Below are 13,311 nucleotides of genomic sequence, written 5' to 3' on the forward strand. Positions count from 1 at the left end.
CCACTTTGGGGCATCAGCATCTTACACGGTTTCTTTTACAACACCTATATCATCCTGTGTTTGTTTTAAATTTATGTTACATTTTGCACACTTCTTTTACACTTGTAACACTGATCAGCTAACCTCATCTTCTAACACTCTGACACCTTACTGATGTCCTCTCTCTAACACTCTGAAACTTTACTGCTGTCCTCTCTCTAACACTTTACTGCTGTCCTCTTTCTGACACCTTACTGCTGTCCTCTCTCTAACGCTCTGACACCTTACTGCTGTCCTCTCTCTAACGCTCTGACACCTTACTGCTGTCCTCTCTCTAATGCTCTGACACCTTACTGCTGTCCTCTAACGTTCTGACACCTTACTGATGTCCTCTAACACTGACACTTTACTGCTGTCCTCTCTCTAACACTCTGAAACTTTACTGCTGTCCTCTCTCTAATGCTCTGACACCTTACTGCTGTCCTCTCTCTAATGCTCTGACACCTTACTGCTGTCCTCTTTCTAACACTCTGAAACTTTACTGCTGTCCTCTCACTAACACTTTACTGCTGTCCTCTCTCTAACACTTTACTGCTGTCCTCTCTCTAACACTCTGACACTTTACTGCTGTCCTCTTTCTAACACTCTGAAACTTTACTGCTGTCCTCTCACTAACACTTTACTGCTGTCCTCTCTCTAACACTTTACTGCTGTCCTCTCTCTAATGCTCTGACACCTTACTGCTGTCCTCTCTCTAATGCTCTGACACCTTACAGATGTCCTCTCTCTGACACTTTACTACTACCTCTCTCTAATGCTATGACACCTTACTGCTGTCCTCTCTCTAATGCTCTGACACCTTACTGATGTCCTCTCTCTAACACTCTGAAATTTTACTGCTGTCCTCTCTCTAACACTCTGTTACCTCACTGCTGTCCTCTAATGCTCTGACACCTTACTGATGTCCTCTAACACTCTGACACTTTACTGCTGTCTTCTCTCTAACACTCTGACACTTTACTGCTGCCCTCTCTTTAATACTCACCAGCTATTTTCACTTGCCTAACACTTTGATTTTTCATCTCTATCCTTTGTTTGTGTACTGCCCTGGGGTAGTTTGGGGGTGCCCTGTGCCCCCAGATGTGAATCCGTATAATGTTATGGACCTGTCTGATGAGGTCACTTTGACGATTGGTGGGCAGGCTCATGTATTGGCCAATGTATGCCAAGAACCTGGAGTTTAATGTACAATGACATTATTATAATTCTAATGGGTGTGGTGTACCAGCATTTTTGTTCCTATATAGCAGAGGTTCTCAAACTCGGTCCTCGGGAGCCCACACAGTGCATGTTTTGCAGGTAACCCAGCAGGTGCACAGGTGTATTAATTACTCACTGACACATTTTAAAAGGTCCACAGGTGGAGCTAATTATTTCACTTGCGATTCTGTGAGGAGACCTGCAAAACATGCACTGTGTGGGCCCCCGAGGACCGAGTTTGAGAACCTCTGCTATATAGTGTTACTTACATGTAGCATGGGCCGTTCCGGGCCCATGAATTCGTAAGAATACAGAGGTACGCTGATACATTTTTAGGATTTATTGAGAAATATCTCAAGAGTTAAAGTATACAAAAAAATAGGTGTAAATAAGCAAGACACAATTATGAAATATGCACAGTCAACTTCCGGTAAATAAAAGGAAAAAGTCAGAAAAACCAAATAATCTTATGCTGAGGTCAGGTCTTCCAAGTGGAGGAAGACTACTGGAGAGCAGACAGATGGATTACTCCTAGCCTGAGCAGTGTGTGCTGCTGGGCCATATAGTCCCCACAAGCCTCCTTCCACAGTAGCCCCCACCCTCCAACTACAAGGAATTCCTTTGTTTCCACAAGACTTACCCAAAGGTAAGTTAGGTGTCCTCTGGGACCACTACTCTGAGCCCCTCTTGCATAGGGGACCTGGTTGAAAGTTCTGGTATTTTGGGGAGCGAGGCATGACACTGTTAACACACAATATTTTATGACTGGTACCAGAGTGTTATCTGATCCCTAACTCCAAAGAAGCATAAACTATCCCCCCCACAGGTCACAGTCAGGACACAGCATAGCAGTCATTCCAACACATAACAAGTCACATTCAAAATCTTAGGTATAGAGAGACTGAGGAATTGCCATAACCCCTGGTAACACCACAAATGTTATGTGATGCAGGCTTCTCTATCTCATAGAAGGGGTTGTAGGAGCAACATTCTGGTGGAGCTGTGGCAGCAGAAGACACCACTCTCCCAGCAACAGGATGTGATGTAGGCTTCTCTGTCTCCTACAGGGTGCTGTTGGAACTACACTGGATTAGCTAAGGCACCGCTCTCTTCCAGCAAGGGGATGCGTTCGCATTTCTCTGTCTCATAGAAGGGGCTGTGGGAACAACACTCTTTAGTAGCTGGGGCTGCAGAAGGCACTACTCTCTCTCAGAAATGGGATGTGATGCAGGGTTCTGTCTCAGAGAGGGCTGTCGGAACAACACTGGACTTTTGTTCCATCACTCTTGCTTATTTCCATAGGTTGGAATTAGTTTTATTTTCTCCTTTTCTGAGTTTCTGCACTGGGGCTCTTCCTGGGTCTGATTCCAGTTCCAGGTTTGGATCAGAACAGTTCCAGTTGGATAGATAAAATCTTGTAGATGTTAGACTCTGATTCCTTAAGAGTTCTGAGTTTCTGTGCTCCAGGATCAGTACTATGCTCTTCTAAGTTTCTCCAGTTGTGTTTATCTGAGTTCCCCAGTAGTGGGTCCCAGCCTTTAGCTCCTGTATCAGGGGCCGGGGTTGAGTTCTGTATGACCAGTTCCAGGCTCTCATGGCTGGGGTTTCAGTTCTGTATCTTTGTACAGATTCCAATCCAGAGTGACACTGTGTGGTTGTGATTACCCCAGTCATCTGAGCTTGTCAGCTATAGTCCATACCTGTGTTTACTCTATGAGCTAGAACTATCTGGAATATAATTTCATCTTTATGTCCGTTATACCCAAGTGTCCAGATACGGATCAACAGAATTCTGTAACTATGACAGGAACCAATTAATTTCATGGTGTCCAATCCAGCTTACTCCATAACCATACAGGCACCCGAGACGATGGGACTCCCTGGCATGTACTCATTAATGGAATGCTAAAGCCATTATCAAACCTGAGTATATACTGAACCTTTGTTAATAAAACTGTGTTGGATTGGGTTTTTGGTGTGATGACTCTTTCATGTTCAAATATTAACACCTTGATGTCTAAGATCCTAGTTCCACCGGGAACAGATGTGAAGCAAATTTCATTGAGTAGGAACTTACAGATAAAGAACCCTGGACGTTGGCCTCCAAGATATACATGTTTTGAACAAATATGAACATGCTGTCATTTGCTAGATACATACTGACTTGCAGTGGTGGGAACAAGTGCCGACAAAAAAATGTCTTTATTTTGTATTATCTATGCAGTGTCCAGACAATACCTTGGTTTTTTCTCAAGAAAATACCATTAGATGCTTATTTATCTTAAAAGAAAAGACAATTTCCCCAAGATAAAAAAAATTCATGTAATTGCAAGAAACTGTAAAGAAAGCAAATAATCGTAATACATTTGTCACAATAATACAATAAAACAAAAAAATAATAAAACAAAAAATAAGAATTTACTCACTGGTAATTCTATTTCTCGTAGTCCGTAGTGGATGCTGGGAACTCCGTAAGGACCATGGGGAATAGCGGCTCGCAGGAGACTGGGCACAACTAAGAAAGATTTAGGACTACCTGGTGTGCACTGGCTCCTCCCTCTATGCCCCTCCTCCAGACCTCAGTTAGGATACTGTGCCCAGAAGAGCTGACACAATAAGGAAAGGATTTTGGAATCCCGGGTAAGACTCATACCAGCCACACCAATCACACCGTATAACTCGTGATACTATACCCAGTTAACAGTATGAAAAATAACTGAGCCTCTCAACAGATGGCTCTAAACCACAGGTTCTCAAACTCGGTCCTCAGGACCCCACACAGTGCATGTTTTGCAGGTCTCCTCACAGAATCACAAGTGAAATAACTAGCTCCACCTGTGGACCTTTTAAAATGGGTCAGTGAGTAATTAATACACCTGTGCACTTGCTGGGTTACCTGCAAAACATGCCCTGTGTGGGGTCCTGAGGACCGAGTTTGAGAACTCCTGCTCTAAACAATAACCCTTTAGTTAGGCAATAACTATATAAAAATATTGCAAACAATCCGCACTTGGGATGGGCGCCCAGCATCCACTACCGACTACGAGAAATAGAATTACCGGTGAGTAAATTCTTATTTTCTCTGACGTCCTAGTGGATGCTGGGAACTCCGTAAGGACCATGGGGATTATATCAAAGCTCCCAAACGGGCGGGAGAGTGCAGATGACTCTGCAGCACCGAATGAGCAAAAGAAAGGTCCTCCTCAGCCAGGGTATCAAACTTGTAGAACTTAGCAAACGTGTTTGAACCCGACCAAGTAGCAGCTCGGCAAAGTTGTAAAGCCGACACCCCTCGGGCAGCCACCCAAGAAGAGCCCACTTTCCTCGTGGAATGGGCTTTTACAGATTTAGGATGCGGCAGTCCAGCCGCAGAATGTGCAAGTTGAATCGTACTACAGATCCAGCGAGCAATAGACTGCTTTGAAGCAGGAGCACCCAGCTTGTTGGGCGCATAAAGGATAAATAGCGAGTCAGTTTTCCTGACTCCAGCCGTCCTGGAAACATAGATTTTCAGGGCCCTGACTACGTCCAGCAACTTGGAATCCTCCAAGTCCTTAGTAGCCGCAGGCACCACAATAGGTTGGTAGAAATGAAAAGCTGATACCACCTTAGGAAGAAATTGGGGACGAGTCCTCAATTCCGCCCTATCCATATGGAAAATCAGATAAGGGCTTTTACATGACAAAGCCGCCAATTATGACACACGCCTGGCCGAAGCCAAGGCCAACAGCATGACCACTTTCCACGTGAGATATTTCAGTTCCATGGTTTTAAGTGGCTCAAATCAATGTGACTTAAGGAAATCCAACACCACGTTGAGATCCCAAGGTGCCACTGGAGGCACAAAAGGGGGCTGAATATGCAGCACTCCTTTAACAAACGTCTGAACTTCAGGCAGTGAAGCCAGTTCTTTTTGGAAGAAAATCGTCAGAGCCGAAATCTGGACCTTAATGGAACCTAATTTGAGGCCCATAGTCACCCCTGACTGTAGGAAGTGCAGAAATCGACCCAGCTGAAATTCCTCCGTTGGGGCCCTTCTGGCCTCACACCACGCAACATATTTTCGCCATATGTGGTGATAATGGTTTGCGGTCACCTCCTTCCTAGCTTTAATCAGCGTAGGGATGACTTCCTCCGGAATGCCCTTTTCCTTCAGGATCCGGCGTTCAACCGCCATGCCGTCAAACGCAGTCGCGGTAAGTCTTGGAACAGACAGGGTCCCTGCTGCAGCAGGTCCTGTCTGAGCGGCAGAGGCCATGGGTCCTCTGAGATCATTTCTTGAAGTTCTGGGTACCAAGCTCTTCTTGGCCAATCCGGAACCACAAGTATAGTTCTTAGTCCTCTCCTTCTTATTATTCTCAGTACCTTGGGTATGAGAGGCAGAGGAGGGAACACATAAACCGACTGGTACACCCACGGTGTCACTAGAGCGTCCACAGCTATCGCCTGAGGGTCCCTTGACCTGGCGCAATATCTTTTTAGCTTTTTGTTGAGGCGGGACGCCATCATGTCCACCTGTGGCCTTTCCCAACGGTGTACCATCATTTGGAAGACTTCTGGATGAAGTCCCCACTCTCCCGGGTGGAGGTCGTGCCTGCTGAGGAAGTCTGCTTCCCAGTTGTCCACTCCCGTAATGAACACTGCTGACAGTGCTAACACATGATTTTCCGCCCATCGGAGAATCCTTGTGGCTTCTGCCATCGCCATCCTGCTTCTTGTGCCGCCCTGACGGTTTACATGGGCGACCGCCGTGATGTTGTCTGACTGGATCAGCACCGGCTGGTGTTGAAGCAGGGGTCTTGCCTGACTTAGGGCATTGTAAATGGCTCTTAGTTCCAGAATATTTATGTGTAGGGAAGTCTCCTGACTTGTCCATAGTCCTTGGAAGATTCTTCCCTGTGTGACTGCCCCCCAGCCTCGAAGGCTGGCATCCGTGGTCACCAGGATCCAGTCCTGTATGCCGAATCTGTGGCCCTCTAGAAGATGAGCACTCTGCAGCCACCACAGTAGCGACACCCTGGCCCTTGGAGACAGGGTTATCAGCCGATGCATCTGAAGATGCGACCCGGACCACTTGTCCAACAGATCCCACTGAAAGATCCTTACATGGAACCTTCCGAATGGAATTGCTTCGTAAGAAGCCACCATCTTTCCCAGGACTCGCGTGCACTGGTGCACCGACACCTGTTTTGGTTTTAGGAGGTCTCTGACTAGAGACGATAACTCCTTGGCCTTCTCCTCCGGGAGAAACACTTTTTTCTGTTCTGTGTCCAGAACCATCCCCAGGAACAGTAGACGCGTTGTAGGAACCAGCTGCGACTTTGGAATATTCAGGATCCAGCCGTGCTGTTGTAGCACTTCCCGAGCTAGTGCTACTCCGATCAACAACTGTTCCCTGGACCTCGCCTTTATAAGGAGATCGTCCAAGTACGGGATAATTAAAACTCCCTTTTTCCGAAGGAGTATCATCATTTCGGCCATTACCTTGGTAAATACCCTCGGTGCCGTGGACAGACCAAACGGCAACGTCTGGAATTGGTAATGACAGTCCTGTACCACAAATCTGAGGTACTCCTGGTGAGGAGGGTAAATGGGGACATGCAGGTAAGCATCCTTGATGTCCAGTGACACCATGTAATCCCCCTCGTCCAGGCTTGCAATCACCGCTCTGAGCGATTCCATCTTGAACTTGAACCTTTTTATATAAGTGTTCAAAGATTTTAAATTTAAAATGGGTCTCACCGAACCGTCCGGTTTCGGTACCACAAACATTGTGGAATAGTAACCCCGTCCTTGTTGAAGGAGGGGTACCTTGATTATCACCTGCTGAGAATACAGCTTGTGAATCGCCTCCCGCACTGCCTCCCTGTCCGGGGGAGCAGTTGGCAAGGCAGATTTGAGGAAACGGCGAGGGGGAGACGTCTCGAATTCCAGCTTGTACCCCTGAGATACTACTTGTAGAATCCAGGGATCCACCCGTGAACGAGCCCACTGGTTGCTGAAGTTCATGAGACGGGCCCCCACCGTACCTGGCTCCGCCTGTGGAGCCCCAGCGTCATGCGGTGGACTTAGAGGAAGCGGGGGAGGACTTTTGTTCCTGGAACTGGCTGTATGTTGCAGCTTTTTCCCTCTACCTCTGCCTCTGGGCAGAAAGGACGCGCCTCTAACCCGCTTGCCTTTCTGGGGCCGAAAGGACTGTACCTGATAATACGGTGCTTTCTTTGGCTGTGAGGGAACATGGGGTAAAAATGCTGACTTCCCAGCTGTTGCTGTGGAAACGAGGTCCGAGAGACCATCCCCAAACAACTCCTCACCCTTGTAAGGCAAAACTTCCATGTGCCTTTTAGAATCTGCATCTCCTGTCCATTGCCGAGTCCACAATCCTCTCCTGGCAGAAATGGACATTGCGTTTATTTTAGATGCCAGCCGGCAAATATCCCTCTGTGCATCTCTCATGTATAAGACAGCGTCTTTAATATGCTCTACGGTTAGCAATATAGTGTCCCTGTCTAGGGTATCAATGTTTTCCGACAGGGAATCTGACCACGCAGCTGCAGCACTGCCCATCCATGCTGAAGCAATAGCCGGTCTCAGTATAATTCCTGAGTGTGTATATACAGACTTCAGGATAGCCTCCTGCTTCCTATCAGCAGGTTCCTTTAGGGCGGCCGTGTCCGGAGACGGTAGTGCCACCTTCTTTGACAGGCGTGTGAGCGCTTTATCCACCCTAGGGGATGTCTCCCAACGTGACCTATCCTCTGGCGGGAAAGGGTACGCCATTAGTAACTTTTTAGAAATTGCCAGTTTCTTATCGGGGGAAGCCCACGCTTCTTCACATACTTCATTTAATTCATCCGAAGGGGGAAAAACCACTGGTAGTTTTTTCTCCCCAAACATAATACCCTTTTTTGTGGTACCTGGGGTAATATCAGAAATGTGCAACAAATTTTTCATTGCCGTAATCATGTAACGGGTGGCTCTATTGGAATGTACACTAGTCTCATCATTGTCGACACTGGAGTCAGTATCCGTGTCGACATCTGTGTCTGCCATCTGAGGTAGCGGGCGTTTTAGAGCCCCTGATGGCTTTTGAGACGCCTGGGCAGGCACGAGCTGAGAAGTCGGCTGTCCCACATCTGTTATGTCGTCAAACCTTTTTTGTAAGGAGTTGACACTGTCACGTAATTCCTTCCACATGTCCATCCATTCAGGTGTCGACCCCGCAGGGGGTGACATCACATTTATCGGCACCTGCTCTGCCTCCACATAAGCCTCCTCATCAAACATGTCGACACAGCTGTACCGACACACCGCACACACACAGGGAATGCTCTGACTGAGGACAGGACCCCACAAAGTCCTTTGGGGAGACAGAGAGAGAGAGTATGCCAGCACACACCAGAGCGCTATATAATGCAGGGATTCACACTACACACAGTGATTTTTCCCCTATAGCTGCTAATATTACACAGATTGCGCCTAAATTTAGTGCCCCCCCTCTCTTTTTTTTACCCTATGGAGTCTGGAAACTGCAGGGGAGAGCCTGGGGAGCGTCCTTCCAGCGGAGCTGTGAGGGAAAATGGCGCCAGTGTGCTGAGGGAGATAGCTCCGCCCCTTTTTCGGCGGACTTCTCCCGCTTTTTTATGGAAAGTTATGGCAGGGGATTTTACACATATATAGTCTTAATGACTATATTATGTGGTAATTTTGCCAAGTAAGGTACTCTTATTGCAGCCCAGGGCGCCCCCCCCCCCCCCCCCAGCGCCCTGCACCCATCAGTGACCGGAGTGTGTGGTGTGCATGGGGAGCAATGGCGCACAGCTGCAGTGCTGTGCGCTACCTTAATGAAGACCGAAGTCTTCTGCCGCCGATTTCCAGGAACGTCTTCTTGCTTCTGGCTCTGTAAGGGGGACGGCGGCGCGGCTCCGCGACCGGACGACCGAGGCTGGGCCTGTGTTCGATCCCTCTGGAGCTAATGGTGTCCAGTAGTCTAAGAAGCCCAAGCTAGCTGCAAGCAGGTAGGTTCGCTTCTTCTCCCCTCAGTCCCTCGTAGCAGTGAGTCTGTTGCCAGCAGATCTTACTGAAAATAAAAAACCTAATTTATACTTTCTTTTCTAGAAGCTCAGGAGAGCCCCTAGTGTGCATCCAGCTCGGCCGGGCACAAAATTCTAACTGAGGTCTGGAGGAGGGGCATAGAGGGAGGAGTCAGTGCACACCAGGTAGTCCTAAATCTTTCTTCGTTGTGCCCAGTCTCCTGCGGAGCCGCTATTCCCCATGGTCCTTACGGAGTTCCCAGCATCCACTAGGACGCCAGAGAAAAAAGTAAACATCGACCTAATGACCCATACCCCAGTATTTTTCTACGTTGTTTTTACTGCATCTCTCCAAATAAGAGTCCTGCGTTCCCGCTGATAGACTCAAACTAAATAATTGTGTGTTTTTATATAACCATTTAGCGTCCAGTCCAGTGCAGGGTCCACACTGGTTGGTAGTTTAATTATTTGTATTCACATATACGTAGCTCTATATCGTGTCCATAACAGTACTCATGGCACTATGGGGGTCATTCCGAGTTGATCCCTCGCTGGCAGTTTTTAGCAGCCGTGCAAACGCATTGCTGCCGCCCACCGGGGAGTGTATATTCGCTTTGCAGAAGTGCGAACGCTTGTGCAGCAGAGCGGCTGCAAACACATTTTGTTCAAAACAAGACCAGCCCTGTGGTTACTCTTCGTGTGCGTTAACTCTAACGACGGAGGGACGGCTTTTGACGTCACACACCCGCCCAGCCACGCCTGCATTTTTCTAAGCACTCCCTAAAAACAGTCGGTTGCCACCCAGAAACGCCCACTTCATGTCAATCTTCCTGCATTCTGCCGTGCGACTGAAAGCTTCGCTAGAACCTGTGCAAAACCACAAAGGACTTTGTACCCGTACGTCACGCGTGCGCATTACGGTGCATGCGCAGAAATGCCGATTTTTAGCCTGATCGCTGCGAACAGCGGCAGCTCGCGATCAACTCGGAATGACCCCCTATGTTCAAAACCCTTGTGATTCTATGATGTCAGTATTCAGTATAGAACACTTTAGGTATAGGGTCAGATCAATCAGTTACCTTATATCAATAAGGATGCACAATTATATGGACAGTGATATTAAATCATCTTTGTGATAATGGATAGTACAGCCGTATAGCTGTCCTGCTGTGGAACATGTGTAATATTCAACACCTCCGGGATACAAACAATGGGGGTCATTCTGAGTTGATCGCTAGCTGCCGTTGTCCGCAGCAATCAGGCTAAAAATCGGCATTTCTGCGCATGCACCACAATGCGCACGCGCGACGTACAGGTACAAAGTCCTTTGTGGTTTTGCACAGGTTCTAGCGAAGCTTTCAGTCGCACGGCCGAACGCAGGAAGATTGAGATGATGTGGGCGTTTCTGGGTGGCAAACGACTGTTTTTAGGGAGTGCTTAGAAAAACGCAGGCGTGTCGGGATAAACGCAGGCGTGGCTGGGCGGGTGTGTGACGTCAAAAGCCGTCCCTCCGTCGTTAGAATCAACGCACACGAAGAGTAACTACAGGGCTGGTCTTGTTTTGCACAAAATTATTTTGCAGGCGCTCTGCTGCACAAGCGTGTGCACTTCTGCAAAGCGAAAATACACTCCCCATTGGGCGGCGGCAATGCGTTTGCACGGCTGCTGAAAACTGCTAGCGAGCGATCAACTCGGAATGTCCCCCAATATGTGGATAATCTCACTGCTCAGAAGGTCATTTACTCTAATAGGCCCTACACATTAGGCGATTGGCCACCGAGGTGCCCGACGGGCGACCCGGCGGCGGGGGGGCAGTGCCGGGGGGGGGGGGGGGGAGTGAAGTTTCTTCACTCCCCCACGTCACCTGGCTCCGTAGACGTGCAGGCAAATATGGACGATCTCGCCCATATTGGCCTGCATGCACAGCCGACATGGCACCAGCGATGAACGAGCACGGGGCCGCGCATCGTTCATCGCTGGTGCCTCCACACTGCACGATATGAACGTTATCTCGTTCATTAATGAACGAGATCGTTCATATCGTGCAGTGATGTCGGCCAGTGTGTAGGGCCCATTAATTTCTGGACTTTTCAATGAGGATGCGCTTATAATTGTTAGCATGTGGAACATCATTTGTTTAGTCTCCTCGTCTTTCTGTCCTAACACAATATATTGTCACACTTATATACAGATGGAGCCCTGCTCATCTATCCCTTTAATACAGGCATATCCAAACTGCGGCCCTCCAGCTGTTGTGAAACTACATATCCCAGCATGCCCTGACACAGTTTTGCTGTCAGAGAATGCTAAAGCTGTGTCAGGGCATGCTGGGATGTGTAGTTTCTCAACAGCTGGAGGGCTGCAGTTTGGACATGCCTGCTTTAATAGGATTAACTGAGCCAGGGCAGTCAGATTTAGTCCCCTGCTGTATTGTTCTCTCTGTATTGTATTGCAGCTAAGAACAATAGATGAAAGGCTTATGCTAAAAAGCCTTGGTGCACCATGATGCAGCAGAGAAGCCAAGGTGAGCCTGGCTCCATCTGTATGTGTGAATGATGGCTTCCCAGTCTGTGTCTACATTCCCATTCCTATAACGGATAGCGTTTTCCAGCAGTATCTCTATAGTACATTCATATTGGTATCCACACACATTGTCACATTACACCAGCACACATAGTAATTCCCTTCCGGGATTGCTGACATGTAGCGCTCTCATATTATATTAGATTATAAGAACATTTCAGAGGTCACTCATTGTGCGCTGTCACAGGCAAACCCGAATGTCTCCAGGATTCCACCGAAATACCGATGCAGGAGCAGGCAACAATGTGCGGAGCCGGAGTGAATGATGAGAAGCGGAGAGCCACCCATACTATAGTAACAGCAGGGCCTGCACTACCTGTATTACGGTAACGGCGGGATCTGCACCACCTGTATTACGGTAACGACAGGTCTGCGCCACCTGTATTACGGTAACGGCGGGATGTGCGCCATCTGTATTACAGTAATAGGACACTAGAGTGTCATCCACCTGTACAGGGATAATGCAGCACCACAGGCTGCACCCGCTGCACTATAACAAGGCACCAGAGGCTGCTCCCCCTGTAGTACAGCAACCTGACACTAGAGCTGCTCAGCCTATAGAATAATAATAATAATATCATTACCTGCTGCCAGACACAGCAATGGCTGCTCTCTGCTCCTGCTGCCTTGTGGGAATGATAGAAGGAAGGCGGAGCTCAGACCAGGGGGAAATGGCCGCCGCTCCTAACGTCACTACAAGGCCAGGAAACCTATTGCTTCTTCAGCTGCCGGACTGGTCTACAAGAAAATGGCCGCCGGCCTCCTGCACTTAGGACATGTATGGTAATACTGTTTACAGAGGGCGGTGCTGTGGCCGAGGTGTAGGATGGGCGGGGCCAGTCACCATGGTGCAGCTTGTGCCAATAACAACATACTTCCGGCCTGTGTGTTCCATCTTACTTCCGGACAATGTGTTCCACACACAGGAAGTGAGTTTTCATCGACTGTTGCAGCCTGCCAGTGTCCGTCGAGATCAGGTAATGGCGTCTTATTATACAGGTGGAGTAGCCTGTTGTGTTCAGTTGTTATTATACAGGGGAACAGCCTGTGGTGTCCTGTTATTATTATTATACATGGGGAGCGGCCTTTGATGTCCTGTTAATATTTGTATACAGGGAGAGCAGCCTGTGGTGTCCTGTTATTATTATAATACAGGGGGAGCAGCCTGTGGTGTCCTGTTATTATTATTAAACAGGGGGAGCAGCCTGTGGTGTCCTGTTATGATTATTATACTGGGGGAGCGGCATGTGGTGACCTGTTGTTGTTGTTGTTATTATTATTATTATTATTATTATTATTATAATAATAATACAGGGGGAGCAGCCTTTGGTGTCTTGTTGTTGTTGTTATTATTATTATTATTATTATTATTATTATACAGGGGGAGCAGCCTGTGGTGTTCTGTTGTTGTTATTATACAGGGGGAGTGGCCTGTAGAGACCTTTTCTTATTATTA

General features: G+C 47.9%; 1 protein-coding gene across 1 annotated transcript in view; it reads right to left on the minus strand.

Annotated features, from left to right (window-relative positions):
* Positions 1-12,635, minus strand: part of LOC135054575 (zinc finger protein 665-like) — a 144,400-nt gene extending 131,765 nt beyond the window's left edge. Inside the window, exon 1 of the mRNA XM_063957734.1 lies at positions 12,440-12,635. The gene's annotated coding sequence lies outside the window, so the exon portion shown is untranslated. The remainder of the gene's footprint in view (positions 1-12,439) is intronic.
* Between the last annotated feature and the right edge of the window lie 676 nt (positions 12,636-13,311).

The sequence above is a fragment of the Pseudophryne corroboree genome, chromosome 3 (assembly GCF_028390025.1).
Source record: "Pseudophryne corroboree isolate aPseCor3 chromosome 3, aPseCor3.hap2, whole genome shotgun sequence".
Lineage (NCBI taxonomy): Eukaryota > Metazoa > Chordata > Amphibia > Anura > Myobatrachidae > Pseudophryne > Pseudophryne corroboree.